The sequence below is a fragment of the Neophocaena asiaeorientalis genome, unplaced genomic scaffold (genome assembly GCF_003031525.2).
Source record: "Neophocaena asiaeorientalis asiaeorientalis breed wild unplaced genomic scaffold, Neophocaena_asiaeorientalis_V1.1 scaffold64, whole genome shotgun sequence".
Taxonomy (NCBI): Eukaryota; Metazoa; Chordata; class Mammalia; order Artiodactyla; family Phocoenidae; genus Neophocaena; species Neophocaena asiaeorientalis.
Window position 1 is genome coordinate 604,999 of NW_020185334.1, and position 26,116 is coordinate 631,114.

At 42.2% G+C, this 26,116-nt stretch overlaps 1 protein-coding gene across 3 annotated transcripts in view; it reads right to left on the minus strand.

The window, feature by feature from the left end:
* The window catches only part of MACROD2 (mono-ADP ribosylhydrolase 2), a 1,936,537-nt gene that overhangs the window by 484,954 nt on the left and 1,425,467 nt on the right, over positions 1-26,116 (minus strand). The gene's annotated exons all lie outside the window — the stretch shown is intronic.

Below are 26,116 nucleotides of genomic sequence, written 5' to 3' on the forward strand. Positions count from 1 at the left end.
GGAAGCCATCTACTGAGGAAGCAGATCAGAAGGGTGATGGGAAGTCACTGAGTGTTAACAGGAAGAAGGGTGAGGGTGGTGCTGCTTAGACGATATGGGGCAAAAACAGCTGCAACAACTCAGGAACCTGGGACGGGATCTGACTTTGGATGGTTTAAGTGAAAATGGATTTAACTGAACCCACTGGCTATTAAACAGTAATACATAAACCTTCTCTCATTTTATTTGTAACTCATTTTCTGCATCAGACATTCAACAGTGATGCTCTACAAGGCTGTGTGAAATAAAATTTCCTTTCACAGAGTTTATTTCATATGATTGCATTACAATCCTGAGTAGAACAGATAGTTGAATACATTACGACTTACTAATATTATTGTAGAAAAATGAATTAGGAGCTTTCTTCTTGAATAAAATCTTTAAAAATTCACACTTAAGACACATGGAAACCAAAACACTTGGAAATATTTACTGATATCTAGTGGGCTCATTTTATTTTCTCTGAAGAGCACATGTAATTGCTGGTATAGTCCTAACAGCTTGAAGCTATAAACTATTCTCCTCCTTATTTAAAGGTTTTACTTTACATAATATTTTGGCATTCTTGCATCACGACAGTTAGCGAAATCAGATGGTCACGTCTTTCTGATTTCCAATATGTGGTAAGATACTTGCTAGAAAAATTATAAAACAGACAGAAGATAAATGGACTGGGCCTGTGCGATTTTGATTATTTGGGGCTTGCTTATGTTTCTTTACTAGAGGGTCTCTCCTCTTTGCTGAGAAGGTCACTTTCTTTGATGGAGATTTGGGACGGGTGTATGCACTTGTAAGGGAGGAGGAGGGGATTCTTCTTTAAAAGCCCAGACGACCAGCCTTATCAAGCAAAAAGAAAAAGAAAATATCAACTACCATAGGCAGAGCCCCATGTTTCCAATATGGTTTACCAATTTCTATGTATTTTTTCCCTAACTAAATCAAGCTGGTAGATACAACTTTTGCATCCCCATATATAATTAGTCTAAAGCTATCGACTCACCTTTGCTTAGTAAAAACCAGCAAAGTCAGAATAATTACTGTTCTATAAACATGTATGATCATTCTTGCTCCTTTGCTCATACCACCCTCCAGCACCCGCCCCAACCTTAACAGCCTCTCTTCTACTCCCTCCTATTCAAATCTTTCACTGTGTCAATTTTCCTCACCTTCTCCATAAAGCCTTTCCTGAACAAATTAGCCCAAAATATGCTCTTCATTCTCCAAATCTCTAGGGGACTTATATCCCTGCTTTATTTATGGTTGGTACCACATTATATGTATTTTGTCATTGTCATCTAATTCTTTCACAAGATCAGATGTCTTTTGTTCCAACTAGCATTTCTTTTGTCTAGCTTACGGTCAGGGACTAAGGGATACAATTTTTTTTTGGGTATCTACTTCAGTGTCTGATATGCTTATTAAAGAAATCTCACTAGATTGCCCTGAAGGACAGATGCTCTAAGAACCCCCAAAACCATAGTCTTAGCCTTTGTAGAGCTTATATGACTGACATACATCCTCATTTTTAAAAATCTATTTTATCTTTTTGAACATTTAAAGAAAATTCCTTTCTTTTTCATCAGTCCCTTGTTTTAATTCCCAGCATCACTCATTAACTTGCCACAAATATTCTTCTTAGGTTGAGACGTGAGGCTCACCCATGGCTACCAGATGCTTAGTGGAGACATCTGAGTACTTCTGACCACCCTATGCATAATATCCAGCTGTCTAGATTCTGTGTGAGCAAGGGATATTTAGGTTTATATAAACAGGGGTTAAATGGCCATGATACAAATCAGAACTATGAAAGGATAGTTAGCACACCCAAACTGCTTTTAATATGAGTTGAATATCATTGACACTTTGCCAGAGTGTTTTCACATGAAATTGCACTGGTTTGCGAGTGTTGACAGTAACAAGAACACTTTAATGCTAGATGCATAAGAACATATAAATTGGATTGACCGCATTCTTGTTGACAATTCGACATTCGATTGCTTTGGGTACACTCCTGTAAAAGGAACGGGGACTGTGTGGGTCTGAATCCCACCGTGACACCGTGACGGAAATTCTTTGAGTTATGTCATTCTTTTGTTGTTGGGAATGGGGTTTTGCCCATGCTGGATGCTGTTATAAAAGAAATGTATGATACCTAGGGCCTAAAGAGTTGGCTTCCCATACTGTGCCAGGAACTCTGCTACATGCCAGAGACAAAATGGCAAGCACATCAGCATCCCTGCCCTTGTGGCTCTTAGTTGGATTCTAGCGGAGAGAAAGCATTTACTTCCCAATCCAATATAAAAGTGTAACTGTGATGAAGGGCCTAAAGCAGAAATGCAAGAGGAAACAGGAGTTCCCTCCTCCCTCAGTGACCAAACACTTCATCTTCATAAGCAGACAGTAATGCTCCTAGAGATGGCCCAACACTGGGACATTTTTGGATTAATGGAGAAACTGAAGCAACACAAACAAGCTGGAGCCACTGAGGCAATCACAGCTGCAACATGGCCAGCATCAGGAAGTGCCCGGACAGACACCGCAGAGCAAGGGGGCAGGTTCTAGTCCTGTGGTTTGGGGCCAATAGAGGAACAGCTGATCAGAAATGCTTACAGGGTCTGGTCTGGTTCCAGGAAGAAAACCATACAGGAATAGATTTGAGACTAGATGCATCCGCTGAGTTGTGAGTGGGTTGTACTCACAACTCCAGGAGTTAATGCTACGTCAGGGCATAGTTCAAGGTACCTTGGTGAGTACAGTCAAGGAAAGGGCCAGAGAATGAGGAAATAAGCCAGAATTCAAGACAGGAATAGGGAAATATCAGGTTGTGTGGCCATGACTGAACTTGTACAGTCCATAAGAGACAAGCCTCCTCCACTTTTTGAGGTACTCATGGGTGAGGCAATTTATCAGTAAATGGGACGCAAATAATTCAACCCATGCAATGCACAGGACATCTGCTGAAGAATGGCTCTAGATGCCAAATCCACAGGCTTCTGAGATGAGGAATTATTTTATACATTCTCTCTATGACCAGGTAATTCTGTCTCAGAGCACAATTAACCCCTAGCAAGATGGAAAGGATATTAACAGGAATTGAAGGGCAGAAAAGGAAATAATGCCTACATCATTCTGAATGCTTTGTGTACGTTATGCATTCTCAGCCTTTGAGCACATTGGAGTCACTTGGGGACCATATTAAACCTACTGATCCCAGGCTCTACCCTTACCTACTGAATCAGGGTCTCTAGGAGGAGACCCTGTATATGTTAAACAACCTCTTCAAGAGATTTTCATCTGCATGAGATGTTTGGGAACCACTGCATTATGTCCTTGAATCCTTGTGACCATTTACAGATGGAAATATCTGGCTGAGAGGAGTTAAACACCATTTCCACAAGGGCCTCTGGATGGCCCATATATTGTAGAAACACAAAATACATTGGTTTATTACATTTTAAAATGTAATATCCATTATTATGAATATTTTCCCATGTTGTGAAAACGATTTTTATGATTATATAGTATTCCATTATAGGTGAGTATTTCAAATCTATTGAACCAATCTGCTGCTGGTGTAAAAGAAATAATTCTTTTTAAAAAAATCAGGATTTTTCCTGATTCAGGGACACTAGTCACTCAAACAGACCTCTTCTACCTGTTCCACATCCAGAGAAGCATTAAATTTTCCTACATAGTACAAAGACTTCGCTTCTGTCCTGCAGGCACAGAAAGCCCACTTGGTGGTCATAGATGTAAAATTAATTAGAATTAGAAGATATGGACTGTTAAGCAACAACAAAGGGTCCCAGTAAGAGTTACTTTCTGGTGATGTTTCTGGTGTTAAATCAGTGGCTCCCGAGCTTTGACGAACATTGGAATCACTTAGGATCTTTACAAATACTGATGTCTGGCTCCCACCCCTAAACACTCTGATCTAGTTGGTATGTGAAAACCTGAGCGTCTGGAAGTTTCTCCAGGGTGCAACAAAGTTTGGGAGCCACTAGGTTAAGTGAAAATTACTGATAGAATAAGGTTGTGGGACTGCTTTGAGCAGCCCTTTGAGGAAACTTATGTGACTTCAGAGGGGATGTTGGTCATCACGCAGTCATCAATGGGGCCTGCACACGACCTTCTCTGGAGCCACAGGCCAGGTCATTAAGAGCCAACCACAAGGATGCTCCTAGGAACACCTACCAACTTTCCTCCCTAGGTTCCTCCTGCCTACTGCTGCCTGGTCCCTCTCACTCTCTGTAGCCTCCCACCTACTGTGTGTTTATCTGGAGTCTCTTTATTCCAATCCATGTCTACTTCCCTCTGTGCAGAGTGCCAACAAGACCACCCAATACCCAAACTATGCTAAAGTAGTCCAGCATCCTGGAACACTGGGCGATCGAACAGGTGTCCAAGTGTCCCATTTTTAAAGGATCTGTGGCTTCCTGGGAGAGACTGGGAAATCCACAGTGAGGTCCATGGTCAGAGATGGACACATTCCCAACTGTGCCCCACCGATAGCTATTTCCAATCTAGTACCTGTGGTCTCAGGGTACAGCATGCTAACTCTGGGGGATCTCCAAAGAGTTAGGTGACCAGGCTTTCTGCTGGCTCACAAGTGTGAATGAAAGATCTGTCAGTCTTGAAAATATGCCCTCCTTCCCTTGAGATAGATCAATATTCTTAGATTTCCAGGAATTTGCTCTACTAGGATAACAGCATAAATGGCCACCAAGGAATTTAGTGATGCAGAAGTCCAACAACATAAAGGCAGGTGTTAGCCAAGACACCATCTGATTATGACCCAGGCCTTTGAGTATTCCCATTTACTGGAATGGTGTAGGAAACTTGGTTTATGCTAACGGGGTGATGCTTAACCAGAGATCTCCATCGGCATCACTGAAGGATATCCTGATGACTAAACATGCCTTGGTCCAACTCCCTAGAAGTAGTGGTAAAGTAGACATGAAGTGGAGCCCAAATACTTGGATTTTTAAAGTATCCTCAGGTGACTTGAATGCAAAGGTCACTGCAATGACTTGATGGCACTGACTAGCACTCCTTTCCCAGGAAAAATCATCGTATTGCCATTCAAACCAGTAATCCTATGGTGGAAATTCCAATCACAGAGGCAAATATAACAGGAAAGAGATTTCTGAGAAAGCAGGCCATCCAGATTTTCTCAAGTCATGTGAACATCCTCTTATGTCACTTAGTCACAACACAGCCTAGGCTGCCAGAGTCTAAGAATCTAGAGCTACGGCTTCCCTGGTGGCGCAGTGGTTGAGAGTCCACCTGCCGACGCAGGGGACACGGCTTCATGCCCCGGTCCGGGAAGATCCCACATGCCGCGGAGCGGCTGGGCCCGTGAGCTAGACAATAGAACTTCCTGCAATGATGGAAACATTTTATTCTGTTCTGTCTAATATGGTAGCTACTAGCCACATGTGGTTATGGAGTGCTTGAAATGTGGTTGGTGAAAGTGATTGATTAAACTTTCAGCTTTATGGGACGAAGTGAGAGAGTGGCATGGACATATACACACTACCAAATGTAAAACAGATAGCTAGTGGGAAGCAGCTGCATAGCACAGGGAGATCAGCTCCGTGCTTTGTGGCCACCTAGAGGGGTGGGATAGGGAGGGTGGGAGGGAGACACAAGAGGGAGGAGAAATGGGAATATATGTATATGTATAGCTGATTCACTTCGTTATAAAGCAGAAACCAACACACCATTGTAAAGCAATTATACTCCAATAAAGATGTTTTTAAAAAAAACAAAAACTTTCAGGTTTAATTTTAATTTAAATGGCCATAGGCAGCTAGAGTCTGCCGTACTGTATTGTGCAAAGACATAACCCATCTTAAGTAGAAAGCATGCAGAACTGTAAGTAAACACTGGACAATAAGTAAGTCTTTCTATTAGACAATCTCCTTGTGCTATGGTTTCCCATAGGAAGCGCTTCCTCCTTAAAGAAAGGACAAGAAACAAACTCCTTTTGTTGGTGACCCATCATCCATCCAGAAGAGAGAATATTGAGAAATGACCACCCATGAGCCATATCTGGCCCATAGATATATTTAGGTTGATTTGCAGTATATTTTTGAAAGTTGTTAAATTAGTTTTCAGTATTTGAAAATTGGATTTAAAAAAAAATCTCAATGTCTGTTTTCTTCAGAAAAATTAGACAATGAGGCTATCTCGGGCTAATCCTTCATGGCAGTGAATATCTGGACCTACAGCAAAGGGATGCTTGAAGTTCAGTGGAGACACTGCTTGGCCTGCTTCCCTCACTCATGAGGCCTGCCTTGGTCCCTGGAAGGTTTGGGGTTTGAGAGACCTGGTCTAGACATCTTTCCCAGGCACAAGCATCTAATCTCAGACACTGGCAAGCCCGGCTATCATTTTACCTCTGCTGTCCTCACCTTGAGTACTCAACAAAGACAGGATAGACCTCAATACAAATGCCTTCTGTTCAAGGTAGAATCTCTTCACTGTTCTTCAAAAGCAAACGTGCACGTGCACACATACAGAGGATTTCAAAAAGTCATTTTATCAGGATGAGAGTAAGCCAAGGCTGGTGGTTTCAGAGTAAACAGAAGGCGCATTTACTAGTGTGAGCGTGTTTCTTAACTGTGCCGTAGTTTCTACATCTGTAAACTGCTGGGACCTAAAGAACCTGGAATAGGGCCTAGTTCATCATTAGTGCTCAGTACCTGTTAGCTACTATTATTCCAGTTATGGAAACCACCTCTCCATGGGGAAAAATGAAGTAAACCTTCTCCACAGTGTAATACAGACACACACGTGGGCAGCTTTTCACTCTCCAATTGATTCTAAACCACAGCAGAAATCTGAGTTTGCTTGTGTGTGTGAAATGAACAGTCCCAAGAAACCAGTTACTAGCGACTCATCAAAATCTCCCTATCTCTCTGATGTGATAATGACCGCAGCACAGCCTGGGCTGAGTTCTAGAGACACCGACACAAACTTCACACACAAAGGAAGACCACAGCTAAGTGTATCCAAACCAGCCCTTTGTTTGACTGAACTTGACTGCAGCTTTAGAGTAAGAGGTAACATTTCTAAAACGAAGATGACTAAAAAACTCATCTTTTCTTTGCAGATTTACTTTCGAAAAGTACATTGTGTTTGAACTCGACCCAAATTATTTGTCACCACTCGTGATGAAACACTTGGCAACATCCTTCCCTCAGCAAAAATCTTTCTTTGCTCTGAATAAATTTAGCTTTTAATTCATATGAAGTTAGGCAGTTCTTTAAGAATCCTTCAAAGGGTGCTTAAGGCCAACCCAGAGATCACCATAGATGACTGACTTTTATTACGGCTCTCACCCAAATGAATCGACGTTCAGATGGTAAGCACGCCAGTCTTGTCAGTCATCTGCTCACCCATCTTCCCTAAGTTACATCGCAACTATACAAATTCCCCCTCCATCCATCAGGCAGTGAATGCCAGTTACCATTCACTTGGAGGTAATGCCAGTTACCTCCAAGTCCAGAACAATGTTCAGTCCTGATGTTTTTTCCAACCTCATCCATTTTCTGGTATAAAGTGATTGTATCCTCATGTTGCTGGGCTGGTAGTCAAATTAAACAAGGCAAGAGAATACCATTCCCCACTGAGTACATCCTCAGCTGGTACTCACAGATCATTTCAATTCTAGCTTAAAGAATTATCTTCAACATGCTAATTAATACACATTAGATCATTTAAAATCTTCACCAACTATGATATCTATTGTATACATACATACATACCTACACACATCTTCGCTAATGATGATAGCAATGTAACTAGTAACTCCAATCCTGATTTAGCACAACTAACTGCTTTTTGTTTTTTTTTTAAGGTTGGTAATTTTATTGATTTATTTAGGCCACACCACGTGGCTTGTGGGATCTCAGTTCCCTGGCCAGGGATGGAACCCCCGCCCACTGCAGTGGAAGCACAGAGTCTTAACCACTGGACTGCCAGGGAAGTCCCAGCACAACTAACGTTTATATAGCATTTCATGAGCATATTCACATACTTTCTCTTACGTACTACTCCAAAGATACCTATGAGGCAGACAGGATCAAAAAGAGAAAAACATTTTTTGATCCAGGCAGTGTGGTAGGGCTTTCTGTGTACTAAGTCTTTATCAGTGCCGGGACTAAGGTGAGGTGATGGAGGCATCCGGGGTGCAGAGTTTAAGGAGGCGCTCACGCTCAGTCATACAACTGCAGAGCTGGCACCTGAGAGCTGCCTCCTTAAATTGTGTGCCCACGGCACTCCGCTGGCGTCCCCCGAGTCCTACTTCCATAATACTCTCATCCACCTTGTCAGTTACATATTGTCTTCCTCCCTTCAAAGATGGACGAACTAATACCCAGAGATCTTCAGCAACTTGCCAAAGGTCTCCAGTTAGTGACCCTTCTGACCCCATTCTGGTGTGCTTTTTCCCACTGAAGGGTCTCTGGCCCAAAGCCATGGCCAAAGAAACCACACTCACGAGCTGCCTAGGAACCCACTTGGCTCCCTCAACCGTCATTTAAAATTCAGCGTGGACTGCACTCCAAAGACAATCTCCATTCAATCACTGTTATCACTATCTATGTGATGAGAAGGCTATTTTTAGCTTTGTTAGTTTCTTAAAAATCCTTCAATTAGCATATCTAATTTTGTCTAATATTGGGTTTTTATCATCAATAATTTTGGTTTGAGGATGTAAGGAAGTGGATGGACTACCCAAGAGGTGGCAGGAAGTGAATTCGTGTCATGCTCTCATTTTCCTTTTTACACAACTTCAAATATACTCTGTCCCCTAGCTTCAATGACAGTTTATGGAAATCCACCAGAAAACCCTACCACACCCATTACTTTAGCATTCTCCAAAATAAAAAATCGTCAAGTTAATACTTATCCAGCTCCAAAGTCACTAAAACACAAAAGTTTCAAGTTTAAAAACAACTTCATTGTAAAGGGCTGTACAGTTCATCTCTTCCCAGCAGCTTTAAATCTACTCACAGCACTCCCAAGCAGAATTTATGGGAATACAATAAAATGCCAATTAACTACAGTCAACCAGTTCCTAATTCTCCATCTCCAGAATGTCTTTATTATTAATGGAAATACCTGGCATGCTCACTGAGAAACAGGAAAGCAGACTGAAAAGAAAACCACCTGCTCTTAACTGTAGTCATCATTGTTCACGTAGAGGCACAATTTCTCACCTTGAGCTTCAAGTCTGTGGATCAAACTCAGCCCAGTTCTCTGCTGGGGAAGCTGCTGACACAATTAGGGCGAGTCACCCAAGAGAAAACCCACAGCCAGAAAACAATTCTAATTATATGTTTGTTCTTGCTGTCCCTTCCCTGTGGTTTAAACGTCTATCTACTTGCTATTAAATGTATCTGATGAGGAACAGAAAAAAAGGCTGCCTGAAGCTGGGGTTCCACATGATGAACTCTGGTGAGATCCATGTTTGGCCCGTGGCAAGTCTTCCAAACCCATCACCAAGAACTAGCGGGAAGACCGGCATGAGGATGTTGTTAAGACCCAGGCCAGTGTATTCTGCTTGAGAAACTAAAAAGAAGGAACTCTGAGACTATCTATAAACCCTAACTTGCTTTTCCAAACACACGTGTTTAGTCTTTTTAAGGTATACAGGGCAGGAGGTGTTTGCATGATCTCCAGTGGTGCCATAGAGAGACGCGGATGCCCTGGGCCCAGTGGGACTTCTCAGTTCTTTTGAATCTGCTGATCTTCGCACAGTCTCAACTGTCATGGAAGCTGCAGGTCTTTGTTATTGGAGAGGAATCTTGACACTCCAGGGTCACCTTAAATCTTAACAACAGGGAAGATACTCATGTTTATTGCCCTGGCATGCAGTGTCATGCTAGGTGTTGTGACTATTATCAGTCTGGGTACCAAACAAGACAAAAGGGGATGAGTACCCTGTTCATGCAGTTATTGTTATATTAACTGTGGCTCATCGGCACTTTGGTACACTCCAGAAAGGGTCATGCCAATATGTCACAAAAGGTCTCCAAGCCATGCCTACATCCTATGGATATGTCCCCCAAACTAAACATTTCACAAAATATAGAACTTTAGTTACTCCCTACCCCATTTGAGGTTTACTCATAAAAGTTCTTTATACAACAAAATGTAATCTATGTTAACTGACAAATAGGTCATTCCTAGCCAACAAGATGTTTAAAGAAATATTCACCTCGTAGAGCACTAATCAGTCTATTAAGACTACGGTAGGTTTTTTCCTGGTCTTATTTCACTTGCTGGAATTGACTGACATGTTCCTTTCTGACCCGTCACTTCCCCTAACTCCCCAACAGAATAGGCTGCTCTGCATTTTACATAGTTCCAGGCTTCTCCTGGACTTGGCCTCAAAAGCCTCTGCAGGTTGGCTCTTGGCAATCAGCTATAGGTGCTTCCGATAACGGAACTATTGTGGAGACTGAACTCATTTCTACTGAGTCCACACAGTCTTTAATCCCTGCCTCCAAGGACATCCCTCTCCAACCTAGTACCAGCCAGAAAGAGGACAGAAGATGATCAAGCTTCTCTGAGTATGGGATACTTAATCCTCCCAGCCCATTTTAACTTGTTTGCAAAGCAAGTCACCTGGCATTTCACTCATTTGAGGAGTGAGTCTCCATTCCTTTCTCTTTCATAACTAGAGCTAAGGGTTAATTTCAATACAATGTTTATTTTCTTAACATTTTCCCTTAAATTGTGTTAACTGTATTTCTTAGCAAACCATAACTTATAAACTGCTTTCACATGAAATTGGTTTAAGGAAATTCTCATACTCATTCAAACAAGACAGCATATTTCAAGTGAGACTAACTTTCTATCTGCCTCAGTCTCCTTATTTATAAAAAACAGGGGAATAGTCCCCACACCCTGAAAGGGTGGTAGTGAGGTTTCATACTTAGGACAATGTCTGGCACATAGTAAATAAAAAATGCTAAGTCATTCTATGTAAAGCACTTAAAATGTCAAGTCTGTGTGAGGTTCTTAATAAATGGTAGTTATTATATTATCATAATTAGTCACAAACTGGGAAGGAACAGAAGTGAGCCTTTCCCATGTAAAGTGACTAGAACATGGGGCGGGGGTGTCTTTCTTCCCTTCCCTCTCTTCTGGTCAACGTTCCTTCTTCCTCTTGCCTCCAATCCCTTCTCCACTTTCTTCTTTCCTTCTCTCCTTTTGGGTTTCAAATCAAACCAGCTGGAGATTGAGGAAAAAGAGCAAAAGGGTGGGAGCACATAACATTTAGGTCTAGAAAGAAGAATTATTGGAAAATAATTTGGCCTCTGCTTAAGAGTTTGAAATTGCCAACACAGAAAGCAATTGATGGTATTTTCCCAGTGGATGGTATTAATTAGCACTCTGCTGTCGTCAAATGGCTCTACCGTCATGTGGATAAATCATTCACCAGCTATTCTGGACGCTCGTCCTGTTGCCACCACCATGGCATCAATCTTCTCATTAGCTTTGTCATTACAGATCTCAGCCGTTTCTCACCTTTTCAGGAACTCTGCATGAATTTGACCTCGAGAAGTATTTCGTCACTATCATCTCAGCTATTAAATGTCAGATTCAGACAGCGCAAACTGTGTGTCAAGACACTGCATTCTGGCAGTAATGAACCCATTATCTTTTTTTCCCCCTCATAAAGCATGCTCTTTGGGCACCCGAAATGGTGTGATACAAGTTCTCTCAGGAGTCTCGTTTGATTGTTTGAAAAGAATCTCTCAAGTTCTCTCAGGAGTCTCGTTTGATTGATTGTTTGATCGTTTGAAAAGAACGTCGCTGGCTGTATTAATTTCCAGACTTTTGGTAGTTTGTACCTGGCACGTTATGCAAATAATGACTGCTCATCTTCACTGGGTGAACCAGGCAGCAGGGTTAGGCAACAAGATATAGCTAAGCAACCTGTGCCTTTAGCACCTTTAGCACATTGTCTGTCAATGAATTCTACAAATTGTATTTTTTTCTCTTCAAAAAGAGTCGCGCTTATCCCTGCTTACGAGTCACAGGAGGGCAGGGAAGCCAACGGACACTGCCTACGTCTCTGTCAGTTCGTTTCCAATAAACTCTCGTCCATTCAGGCTGGTTGTCAGCTCTGCACCTGTGTGGTAGTGGCCTAAGGCATGAGCCTGTTGGGTGGATTCAAAGAGAAAGCCAGTGAGGCTGCGGGGCAGCCAGCAAGGGAAAAAGAGTACAGGTAGGACCACAGAGACTTTTCCTTGGTGTCGTGGAGCCATTCAGCAGTTGACTGGAGCCTATAGATCCTTCTTAGAATATAGATTTTAAATAAATAAAAATATAAAAGATGACAAAGGAAACAATTTTATGGAGGTAACAACACCCTAAGAATAGTGTGTGCTATGGCCAAATGTGTGCTTCTCCATTAACACATTTAAGCAAGATGTAGTGATGATTTGAAGTCATAAGGAGTGTAAATAGAGGTTTGAGATCTCCACAACTGTAATGTGATAGGAAATCTGATTTCTATTGATGACAAAGTCACAGGACATGCTGAATCCACTGTGGTTTGTGGTTACGGTCAAGAAGGAAGGAAGCGCTAAGTTACAGTCAGAAGTTAATAAAAATCACTGTATTTTTTTCCCGAAGTTCACGAACTCCCTGAGACCTCTTAAGAGTCTGTGGGCCAAGAGCACGTGGTAAGAGAGGCATTTGGATTTTACTCCCAGGGGAATAGAAGCCCTGGGAGGAGCGTGCAGGCTCCGACCTCTCGGCCATTGAAGACAGGAAGTCCCAGAATCTTCCTTGACTCTTCTCTGCCCAGCGCCCTGCAATGCTCTGGGCACCATCTACCCTGGCACTCACCTCATTATCATGTGACAACTGTCTGTGTGGTCTCTTCCATCAGATGGTAAGGACAAGAGCTACATATCGGCCATCTTTGTACGAACAGTGCACCCAGCATGGAACATACCAGCTACTGAGTATTTGCTAAATAAATTAATGAAGACTAGGCTGCTTTTGAAAGAATTACACATGAATCTATACTGCCAGTGGTTTTCTGAAGAACATATTTTCCTTTCTGAAAGGGGTTATATGTGGAAATACACAACGTTCTAAAAATAATATCAGACTTCACAACTGGGAATGGAAACACTGACATCAAGTAGATTTTTAAAAAATAATTTAAAAGTAGATTGATTGAAAAAAAAAAGATAATGTGGTTGCCTAAAGACCAAGGTGCCCTGGTGTTTAAAATCATAGGAGCCTCTGCAGGGCAACAGAAGGCCAGGGAGACAAAGGAGTTAAGTGCTGTGCTCACCAGCTACAGCTCGACAGGTCAAGGGCTCAGGAAAGAGGATGAGTTTCCAGGTATACTGAATTTCTCCAGCTTGTTCCTTGAATAACTTCCCATTTTTAGACAACAGCCCAAAGCTGTCTAATCCCAATGCACTACCAGCCATCCTTGGATGGGCCACATCTGGAACCTGGCTGGGGCTGTGCACAGGAGAGCTGGTTTCCAGCTTACCTGGGGGTAGTCACAGGGATCAAGACTAGACTCTTAATTTGGAATATACCTGAAAGAGCGATAAAAACCTACTGACATTGCTCACCATCTGACATGGAAAAGGAGGTCTGTATGAGACAGATATGCCGGGTTCACGAGCACTCAGCTCTGTCATCGTAAGAAACAATGTAACATAGTCTTTCAGTCAATGTGTGTTTATCAAGGCTTTCTATTTGCCAGGCTCCCTCGATTCAACACACACACACACACACACACACACACACACACACACACACACACGGCTCATCTGTGAAAATACACCTTGAGTCCCTGTCCTCAAGTCAGTGGGAAAGCTAACAGGTAAATCCACAGTTACAGTCAAAGCCGCGATACTCGTAAGTTTTCCTAAGGTTGCATGGGGGAGTGAGGGAAAAACTTCCCCAAAGGTGCAGTATCTGAGCAGACATGACAGGAGTAAGTAAAGGCATCTGTCATGTCAAGAAGCATGTGCTCTAAATAAAGACGGGGGAATCTCTCAGAAATTGGAGCCACTGTCAAGGCCTATCTACCCTCAGGGAGATTTAAAAATTTCCTGAGCTTGCATGCAGCTCAATATCAAAAAAAACAAACAACCCAATCCAAAAATGGGTAGAAGACCTAAATAGATGTTTCTCCAAAGAAGATATACAGATTGCCAACAAACACATGAAAGAATATGCTTTGTGACCACCTAGAGGGGTGGGATAGGGAGGGCGGGAGGGAGGGAGACGCAAGAGGGAAGAGATATGGGGATATATGTACATGTATGGCTGACTCACTTTGTTATAAAGCAGAAACTAACACACCATTGTAAAGCAGTTATACTCCAATAAAGACATTAAAAATATAAAATAAAATATAGTCAGACTGGGAAAAAAAAATTTTCCTGAGCTTGTTTATCATTTGATCAGATTTGGCTAATGAATTAATGGCAATGTCTGTGACTCAGAAATGTTGCCCCAGCATGGCTGTTCGGCTTTAGCGCTAATCTCATGAAAGCTTAGGAGACTATGAGAGCTGTCGGCTGGCTAATAAAAGCCCCATTTGTTAACTCTTAACGCTTTCATCCAACCTGGAGTGTGTATGGGCCCGGCACTGTGCTGGGGGCAAGAAAATAAAAGATGGCCAAACTGACGACCTGCTGTCTTTGTTTCAGAAAAATATTAACAAGCAATTCTACATAAATCATATAAGCAACAGGGTGGTAGGTACCACGGCAGAAGAAATCCAAGTTAGACCGTAGATTTGTAAGCATTCAAAAGAGATCTCTGAAATAGTAATCTACTATCATCAAGAAACAAAATGATGCTTTCGATGATCGTGGTTATGAACTTGGAATCCTGAGTTAGAATTCCAACTCTGCCGTTTATTTGCTGTGTGGTCTTTGAAATTTTACTTAGCATTTCTAAATCTCAGTTTTCTCACCCGTAAAATAGAAGGATTACCATGACGACCACGTAGGTTTGCTGTGTTAATTAAATGAGATTGTCCAAGTACGGTGCTTACACAAAGGAAGCACTCAATTACTCAACATGTGTGACATTAAATATATATATGAAAAAAACATACAGTTAGTGGAGAATCAAGCTCAAGTTGATTTGTTTCTGAAATCCACTTATCCTTAGCTATCATTGGTAGACCGAAGAGTTCACTTAACTGTAATGGAGTAGTATGGCACGTTACTTCTGAGCCTCAAAAGTAGATCTGTTGAACTCAACACAGAGAAGTACAAAATGCAGTATGAAATACTGTTAGACTAAATCAATCAATCTGTTACACACACGCGTGCGCAAATAACTTGAGTGCACACTGAAGACATTTCACTTAGGTCAAGGCTCTGTGTTACTGGGTAAACCAACTGCTCTAAAGAGTTTCACAGGTAACTGGTAAAGGGGACGATGTAAATCCCATTCCTGCTGCAACCACCTCATGGAATTTTTTTAATTATGCATTTAGTAAATCTACTCATACATTCCAGAGTATCCATTTATCCCCACCCTCTAAGGAAAACCATTATTCAACTGTACTTAGAAGCAAGGGATGAATTTTCTTCTTCCTTTGCCTCCTGCACAGAACGTGACTATTTGAGGGGTTCACTCGATGCTGGCAAAGGGCCATTTCCTGCCTCTAGACAGAAAGGCTTAAAAGAACTTATAAAAAACAGTCGAAATCCTCTACAGACATCCAATAACTTATAAGGAAAAGAATATTTTGATGAGTTAGTGCAAATGAATCAGGAACATATGGATCCTATTTCCCTGGAGTTTAAATTTGTAAAGAGCAAAACTTCTTAGAAAAATGAACTTTGTAGATGTCACTGAACCCGGAGGAAAACATATGAGATGATTACTCAACTTAATACATTCCTAAGTTGCCCTGTGCTTAACTGAAGCACACCCAGGTCATTTGTAGCTCAATTTGGTCTGTCAAACACATAGCCCATCATGCTCTAATTGTTTTCAGAGTAGAATTCTGAGCAGAAGATATTAAGATGGTTAGTATTTTCAGCAATTAATTTTAGTACAATGGTTTATTTTGTAATTCCTTAAACAGAGTTAATTTTGTCAGCGGCAGGAGATTCTGGAAACACTGTGGGTGACACATATCTGCATGTCCAGGGGCCGATCCACAGGTGGGTGGTGTAAACAGACTGCCGTGAGGGACAACACTGTACCAACCAGGAAATCTTCTCTTGTAACCCTGCTAAATGGTGGCCTCGTGCCCAAGGAGAGCTAATTTGCTTCACGTGACCGAGCGCTTTATTCTCAAAAGGTTTTTCAGGAACCAATATAATTATACAAGATCCAAGAGACAGACCTGCCATCTGAATATAACAGTTACTCAAATAATGATTCGGTTCTATACATTGATGACTTTTACTAACTTATTCAATATATCTCATGCATGGAGGCATACGAGCACATACCCAGAGACCATGATTATTATAAACAAGATTTTGGAAATATTAAAATGCTTTCTAAAAGAGAGAAAAAGGCCCCTACTATGTGTAGGGTGCCACAGAAAGCTGACTAGCAAATCCCATGAATACTTAATGTGAGTGGCGATTACATGTTATATGTAGACATGATCGATATTGTTTATTTGTCAACCCATGTCAAAGGGGATTATAGGATGGAAAAAACAAGTGCCCATCAGTGAAAAGGCTATGGCGGCCACTCTGGTACCTTCTAGACAATACAGCCCCACCAAGGCTCCTAATCCCTTGTTAGATGGTCGGTTGCATGCTGGTTCAGAGGGAGACTTACTCTCAGTTCTCAGCAGATCCTTTCCCACATTGAGGAGAATAAATATGAGCTTACACCTTAGTATTTCTAGCTGGAAAAGATCTTTGAGAGTAACTGGTCTAATCATTCTCAACCACTAGCTGGAGAAATGTTTTAAAATATAGGCTGCTATCCTCCCAGATATGGCAACGCAGTAGATTTAGACTATGGTGCTGGTATCTGATTTAATCATTTTCTTAGGTAATATTCACCTTATTTTACAGATGAAGAACAGTCCTAGAGTGGTTACAGCATCTCCTGCAATCTCCTTGTTCCCAGGTCAGTGTCTTACCGACAAGCTCAGCAATGCCTGGGTCACTAGGCAATCCCTTCAGTGTATAACCAGGCAGGAAAAACAGCCCGGACTAAGGGAAGATCTACTGGTTAGAAACAGCCAACAATTATGCTGAGAAATAAATGCAGTTGAGTTATTCTTATGCCTTGTTAAGGCTCTAAAGTCAGCACATAAAGTGAAAAATTCACACAGGCAAAATTATTCTTTAAACTTCTTTAGGAAGGCCCTATGTTAGAAACTGACACATCTCTCAATATGTTCAACAAAGCCCGTTTTTCCTCTAGATTTAGGAGAGATTGCTGGAGCTTTTAAAGTCCCCATTGAGCAAGCGATGAAGTTTTTGGTTAATATTTAGGAGTAATGTCAGAGAAGCAACAACAAACAACAACAAAAAGTCTTCATATACTCTCATTACACTGATGTAGAAAGAACCTAAGAAATATAGGAGAATCTGGACCAATTGGAAGAACAATGAATTCATATTTCTTATCTCATGCCAAGGTTTATTGTAAAAATGAAATCGCATCGTTTAAAATCTCTCTTATTTCTTTTTTTTTTTTTTAAAAAAGAGTGCACATAGGCAACACCTCCTCACCATAGGACATCACTTGCCCTGGTGCCCAGCAGGTTACATGCCAGGTGGCTGCAACCCTTGCTGCAGAACCAAGTCTAAGATCAGTAGGTCGGGATCAACCTTCCTTGCCTAAGGTCTTCAAACTCAGGATTACAGATGTGAGCACTTCATTCTGACCAGGCTTTAGCAACTTGGATTCGCCGCAAGTTCAGGAAATCATAAATCCTCCAATATCCTTCTCTTCCCTGCTTCATGCAAATTAACAGTCTCCTCACTAAAAGGTGGAGACTCCCTGGTGTAGAATGAAGACACTACAGCTTTCTTCTCTACCCTCAAGTTTCCATGTGATGGGACTTCTAAGGAGTCCACGAATAGAAATAAGGAGAACTTGATCTGATTGAGAGGGGACATGTTAGCAAGTCTCTCGCTAGGCTCACAATCTACCACCTCCAATTTAGCTTTTGTCCATGATTAAACTGATTTGTATGTCCATAGGTCCACTCTCATTAAGTTTTTTCTAGTATGTTTTTTTTGATGAAGAGCAAAGAGATTGGAGAAATGATGGCTTCGTCAGACCTATTCATGTTTCTAACCGTATGGAATAGCAGTGTCACCATCAAAGGAGGTACGGTTTCCACAAAGGCCACCCCTATGTCCAAATGTGTTAGGAGAAGCAATGAGATGGCTACACATCTGGCCACAGCTTCCATCTAAAGCAGAGATCTGGCTAAGATTGCCTCTCACAGGCAAATCATTTAACCCCACCAGAATGAGAAAGTATCTTTCTTGTTCTTTCCTGAGTTGAGCTAGATGACAGTGGCAGGATTGCTGATCATCCGTTCAATCAGGGCAGCACATGAGTCCTATTCAACTCAAGTGGAGAGCAAGGCAAAGGGTTGTTTTTCCCCCTGTCCAGCGAGGAAGGCACATGCTTTCAGCTTACAAAAATGGCTGTAGAATGTCCTTCAGCAGGACCTCTCAGTGTCATTTTTATCCCTGTGTCAGACGTAGATCCAACCACATGCTCAGAAGTTTATTTTCTATTTATAAAAATGTCACATCATTTGGATAATCAGCAGACTTAATTTCATAAGGAGTTTTAAATGTGTTGTCTACTTTGAAACCACCATATAATCCAGATCATTCACAGAAAAGCAACATGGCAGCCTCTTCTCCTACACTAAGTGGGTCAAGGTTGCTGATACCGACTCTATAAAGACACACCCATCTGGAAGTTAAGGATCATCTTAAAGGCATCCGATAGCAAATGTAAATGATGCTTGATCTTTGGGGCATCGCCTGGAGAATCAGAGAGGACAAAGCTTTCTGTTGGTCTGACTGTGCCATGATGACCTGGGCAAAGACATGACTGTGGCTAGATCAGTGGGACTGCTCCAGAAGACAACACCAGTGGTGATGGTTCTGGAGCTGGAAGAAACATGGCCCACATTCCCCATTTTAAAGATGAGGAGTACCAAGAGATGGACTTAACTGTCCACTGTTATACAAGAGAGTAGATTAATCTGACTAGAACCCAAATTTTCTGACTTTTAATTCAATGTTCTAATTTTTATACCAACCTTCCTCTTTGGGATAATAATAGCCAGTAGTGAACTGCACCCTACCTCCTCCCATCCAACTTCCAGTAGCCATAAGTCTCATTTTGGCTCCGTGAAAGAGGTGACGAGCTACAGTTACATGGTGGCCTCCTTGATACAATCCTGCAGGCTTGGAAGTTGTCCTATAGTCTCTGGACCTCCAACCCATGTTTTGCAAAGAGACCCATCTTCTTTCAAAAACACAAATCCCAATTCTAGGAACATGATGTTCATGTCATCTGAGCAAACCTCTTCCTCCATTTTTAAGAACTGTTCACTTAAATATTAATTGCAGAGAATCTCTACTTCACCTGTCTCATGCTACTTTTTCTTGGTTTCTACTCAGTACCGGCTTCCATTAAAACTCACACGTTTCTTTACCACAAGGTTACAATACAGACGAAGATACAGCCATCAGAAAATAAACAAGCTTATGATTTGCCCCCTGCATGAAAGTAAGTAGTGAAAGCCTGCAGTTTTAAAAGAGCTCTTACTCACTTTGCTATTGAGAACAGTGACCCTAAATATTTTTTTCCCAACCCAACATGTTTGAAAGACCTGGAGCAATTCCATTGAAAGCAGTGGTTCCACATAAGAGGAGTTCTGTGAAAGGGGTAGGATAAACTACTTAAAACATGCAGTTTGGGGGAACAAACTTCCAAATTACTCTCAACCTTTCCTTTTCTCTAGTTGAGAATTATTAGCTTGAGATATTAATACTAAGAATAGAAGGTTATGCTGTTTTGCTAAAAGAACCAACACTTTGCCTCAGTTGTGATTCTTCACTCAAGCCAGCAAAATGGTCTTGTTGACTCTGCAAGCTCCCCAATAATCAGTGACACCTTCAGCAAAATATCCTCCTAAAGTAGATCTCCCCGCCCCCCCAAAAATGATGGCAGGGAACACGGCCACCGGCAGCTCCTATGGCCCTGCTCCACCACCAAAGTGGGCCCTAATTTTCCCTTCCCAGCTCCAGTTTGCAAGAAAAGTCCCAGGAGAAGACTCTCATCAGCCCATTTTGGGTCCCATGCTCACAGATGTACAATACTTTGAGTGACTAAGTTTGGTTATTTTGAAGTAATTGCCACTGGGCACAGAAGCAGGGTTATAGTAGAACACCAAAGTGCCCAACTAGCTGATCTTAGGAATTTCCTTTCCCTTGAACCTTAACTGCCACATCTATACAATTAAAGATAAACATACCTACCTTGAAGAAAGTTTGGGGAAGATGATGTAGAAACATGAATAGTATGTGTCCCAAACACAAGTCATGGGACACATCAGAGCTGGAAAACACTGGTTTCCCTTCTTTAGCTACTTCACATCCCTCCTTTACATCTCCTAGAACTCTTCCTAGAAACCCCAGACTCAGTGGCGGTATATATGTGTATGGGTTACCCTATTTAAATATAATCCTATTTTAATATAATCCCCCCTACCCAAGACAGAGTATATTTTCAGGTTCCCTCTACACTCCATTCTATTTATCTAAAAGTAACAGGGGCATCATGGACACTGTGCTGGGTTAAGGATGGCTGGTAGATGAGTACATGTGCTATTTATATGTCAGCACAGAAATCAATCCCTAAACTACCTGGGACTGTAGGTTGATGTCACTAGAGCACCCTGGGGCCTTGATTACAGAGACATCCCCTGCTAAGAGAAAAAAGATCATTAGACTTTAAATGAGTTGTCCATGTAGAGTTAGATTACGGAAAAGGGTCTTGGGCATCCTTACCTCAATGCCTGGAAGTGTCTGAGTAAAGCCCTCCCTACCCTAGGCACACTGGCTAACTGGCAGGGGGCTCACTAACTATAGCAGCACAAGTTATATTATTCCATCTCTTGTGATTCTTACTGATGGGAACAGGATTACGAAACCCGGAAACAACAGCAAGAGGCTCTAATTTCTGGCTGCAAAACTCAGGCGTGCCTGTTGGGAATAGACGCTAAAGCAGCATGGGGATGGAGAGGCAAGTGGATTTGCCCACCAGCAAGCTCTCAGGTGGGCAGTCTATGGTGACACCTGGCGCTTGAACACTGTCTCCCACCAAGAAAGGCAGAAGCTACCTTGGGGCATGGCTTTTATTCTGACAATGGGTATTTAGAATCACAAGATGAAGAGCCAACTCTCACATCTGACCACCAATGTAACTGTCACAGACCTCAACAAAGACAGCCTGAGAACGGAAAAGTATTATGTGTATGAGTGAGTGAATGCGTGTGTGTGAAAGAGGGGGAAAGGTGGGGGGAGGGAGGGAGGGAGGGAGGGAAGAAAGAAGATGGAGGGAGAGAGAAAACAAACTGTTTACAAGTCATGAGGGTTCTTGAGGAGCAGAAGGAGCACGGCACAGGCGCAAAGTCTGGGAATACTTTTCTTCCATTATGTCACAGGCAATGAGCATCATGGGTTCCACCTGAAGACCAGCCTTGGGCTTAGTCAAAGGATACATTTTTACAGCAGCATACTAGGATGACGGGTATTAGTACCATAACCACCTTCCTGCACAGAATGTGAAGATTTTAAGATGGAATTTATTTTTCTATACACACAAATCTTAAACTTAAATTGTTCCAGAAACTAAGGCCAGCACAGATATTCAAACGATGCTTCTAGACATAAGAGGACACCCCCCCAGGGAGAACACGGGGCACCTCGTCTGCTCCTTCCAGATTTCTGAATGTTAACCACACCACTGTCTTCTGCAGAACTGAAGGATGGTGCTTGTTTTGCATTTCTGTAAACAATCGTCCACAGAAATTGAAACTTGGTGCGAAGTATATAATTTTCCCATCAGAAATGTAAGCATCATTTCATGTTTCATTTAAGCACCTCCCCCCCCGGGTTAAGAACCACACAGATCCTAAGGGGTTCTGTGTCAGTGACATAAGGCAGGCCTCACACTGGTTTTTTTTGGGTTTTTTTGGTGATCCATAACATGATTCTGAAATAAAAGTGACAAACAATTTTTAACACTGCATATGTTCAAAAACCTCTGCCAAGAAGGGGAATAAAATAGTCTTGGCACCAGAAGCTAAAGTGCAACCGCTCCTCTGTGATCTGTGGTGAGGAAACAAGTGGCTGTGACCCTGATCTTGTCGAGTTAGCACGAGAACCGCGGATGAAACTTTTAGGAGCCTGAATGTGCCTGTCTTCAGTGGATTCCCAATTCTGGGTTCTGAGGAAGAGGAATGTGTTCACCCTGTTCGATACTTTGCGGACTGTGTGTCTGAATGTCGGAAGGCAGGGGAGGATGACAGTGAAGCCAGAAACCAGTATCTTAACTTCTAAAGCACACCAACGATGAGCCCCAAACTAGTTCTGTTCTCTGGCTGCCGTCAGTTGACCTTGGGGCCTAGACCACACTGGGTAACAAAGTCTGAGACCTGGGCTCACAAGAAGGTGCAGAGCTGGGCGTCTGTCTCGGTGCCACACTGCCACATACACACAGCATCTCAGGATGGCCTGCCACATCTGTAGGCACACTACCCAAAGTGACAAACAGCAATACCACAAGGGTCGTGTTTCCCTTGGAAGGCACAGAGTAAACAATTTAAATGACAAGTAGATGATATTTAACATTTTTAACAACAATCTGTTCGTGCTAAAAGCACAGTTAAGGAGTATTCTATGCTAGGCAAAGGTCCAAAATCTGCATGCAATGAGAAAAAACTTCCACCTTCCTCCTACACGGAAGAAAACTGATTTTGGTTTTGAAAATGCAGAGCTGGGGTTCCTCCCTGCCAGTGATCCCCAAGTCAAGCCAGGGGCCTACAGAGGGCCTTCAAAGATAAACCAGAGGTTCTTCCATTGAATTGTTCCCACCCCAGAACAGGCGATCGGCTTGGGGAGGAGGGGTCTGTGGGCAGGAGAGGGGAGATTAGGGAATTCCCATGAAGTAAATGAATGGGAAGGTTTCTGGAAACTGACATCCTCAAAGACCTGCAGAGATGCAGCTGGGGGGGCCTGGTCTCAGGTGAACCATAACCTCTCCTCTGAACCACGGCTGCCCACGGCCACAGCTTTAATTAGAGCTCCCAGAATGCTATGCTTCTGCCCATCTGTTGGCTGCTTTATCACTGGCAGAGGGGCGGGGGTTCCAGGTTTGTGTCACACTATAACTGAGGCCTGATTAGTACAATACCTTAGGGTTTCCAGGTTTCAAAGTGCCTGGGAAACCCACTGATCTTCCGGCTTGGAATCTTCATCTTAGATGCCTTACCCCCTAAGGTGACTTCCTTACCCCCTAAGGTGACCTCCTGGAAGCCTTAACCGCAAGCGCTCTGAGCTGTGGGATGGTTGCCCCCTTGGGGTATTTGAAATCACTGAACATGACCTCCATGATGGGCAAACAACTCCCAGTATCAAGCTATTTGTGGCTTTTACAAATGAAAGACATCCTATACTTCTGCTATCTATGGAAAAACTTATAAATACATACATTGCTCCACAGACCGATAGCCAGGTGGCATGTGAGTCCCTAAGGTGGATCAACAGAACGGGCACTGTAGAAACACCGCTAAGGCTAACTTCCTGATAGGAAAGGGGTGCCTCAGAACTGTGGAGTGAAGAAATCACTATCGCACAAGGAACCGTGGTTTTAGACAGCATGACAAATGAGGACTGCGTGAAACTGCAGATAACGCAGAGCATCCACCCGGAAGTAGGAGTCAGCGCCCCATTTCCGCTGCTCATTTCCATAACGACCCCTTGTTTTGCTCACTTGTCTCTTTAGTAAGGTTTCTGCTTGAGAAAACTGGGAGCTTTGGGAAACGTTATCATACCACATGCTGTCAATTTTTTTTTTTTATAGCCAACTCTGATATTCTTTTCTCCTGATTTTCTGAACTCACGTGTTCTTAATTTAGCCCAAAATGCCAGCAGGTAATCTCCACTACTCGCCCCACCGGCACGTCTGATCCCTGGGTCTCTCTGCCTCATACCTTATCTCTGCAGTCATGATTGCCATTTCTTTGAATTTCTGTTCTGTGTTTAATTCATCTCTCTGGTCTTCACAGAGCAATGATTCAATTCTCAGTAGTGAATATTCTCTTTTGTTTTTCAATTTTTTCAACCAGAAGTCATTATATTTTTTTAGTTCTGGAAGGTCACTGATGTGCCCTAATAATAATATCTTCTTGAGGATTCTCCTTCCCTTTTCTTTGCTTTTTTTTTTTTTTTTAATTAAAGCTCTGCTCCATCTCTTCCGTTAGCGCCAATGCAGTCAGAGCCAACTGTACTATTTGTTCAGCTGGGCTCCCTCAAGTCCCCGAGTCCCCTTAAATACGTGGTGACAACAGCACGCTCACAGCTCAGACTTTGGGCAAATGAAACAAGTAGATGGTGGATGAACAGAATGTGTTTTTCCCAGTCCCGTCCACTGGGCCCAAGTGCCCCAGTCAGGACTCTACTGCTGTGGTAATGTGTGATTTGTGTCATGAGATCGAATCAAATCAACTATTGTTCAGAGAAAATATTTTCTAAACCTGATGCTGTTGCCTCCTTTACCACCGTCCCTGTATTCCCAAGAACACTGGTCCCTTGCCTGGATTTACTGTAGGAGCCCCTTAATTAGTCTTCCCTTTTCTACTCTGATGTCTTTTAAGTTCATTCTCCAAGCAGCAACCAGAATTTAGTCATTTTAAAGGTGAATCTGATCGTGCTACCTCCCTGCTCCAAACCCTCAATGATTTCCCATCAAAACACTGAGAATAAAAATCACGGTCTCTCCATGAAACCACAACACTCTATGATCTGACCCCTGACCATTTGTCCAAATTTGTCTCCTGCTGTTCGTTCATCCCTGTGCTCCATCCACACTCCCTCTCTTACCCTCTTGCAAACAGTAAACTCATTCTCCCCTCAGGGTTGCCTCTTGTCTTCCCTCTGTGTAGAATGTCCTTCCTCAAGACCTTTGTGTGCCTCGGCTTGCTCCTTCCCTGCGTCCAAAGCTTTGTTCCAGGATTCTGTCCTCAGAGCAATCTCTACATTCTCTAAAACCACATCCCCCAAAAACTCACTCCTCAATTACCTCATTTTACTTTGTACTCTTTGAGCTATTTTATTTGTTTCATTTATATTTCTCTTTTCCCAGACTGTGAACATCATAAGGAAAAGATTTTGTTTTTCACTGTTCTGTCCCTAGTATTAGGAAAGTGTCTGAGGCTTCGTGGGATTTAATAAATTTTCATCAAATGAGTGAATTAATGAATACATAGCTTAAACAATCAAGATCCCAGAAGCATACCGCAATGAAGAGACAATTGAATAAGTCCTTAACCTAGTTTGTTTGTTAACAGAGCAAAAAATACAACCACATATCGCTGGAGAGTCCATTTGTATAGCTTTTATCTATGTCCCACCACTTATAATTCAGTTATCAGGCAAAACCTGACTTGTTCAAATTCATTTAGCCAATGCGCATTGAAAAGAGAATTAGCACAGGCTATGATTAAAGCTGCAATGGCAAAAACTAAGTTGTGTTTCTCAATCCAAATTATCTAGATTTACTACAATGAAACGAAGACATGAGCAAGAAAAGAATATGAAAGCAAAAGAAAGGACTCAAAGACAGAGTAGGCTAGTAAGGAGATCAGAGTAAAAAAAACGTTAAGTAGGAAACACTAAGCTAACAAACCTCTAGGAAAGATAACTTTCTGAATAGTTTAGAGACAGTCTGTCAGTCGAATTTGTCAATGAGCTGTAAATGTGACCAACACATTTGCTCTTCATCATCAACCCCTTGATGTTTTGTGTAGTTATGTGGACTC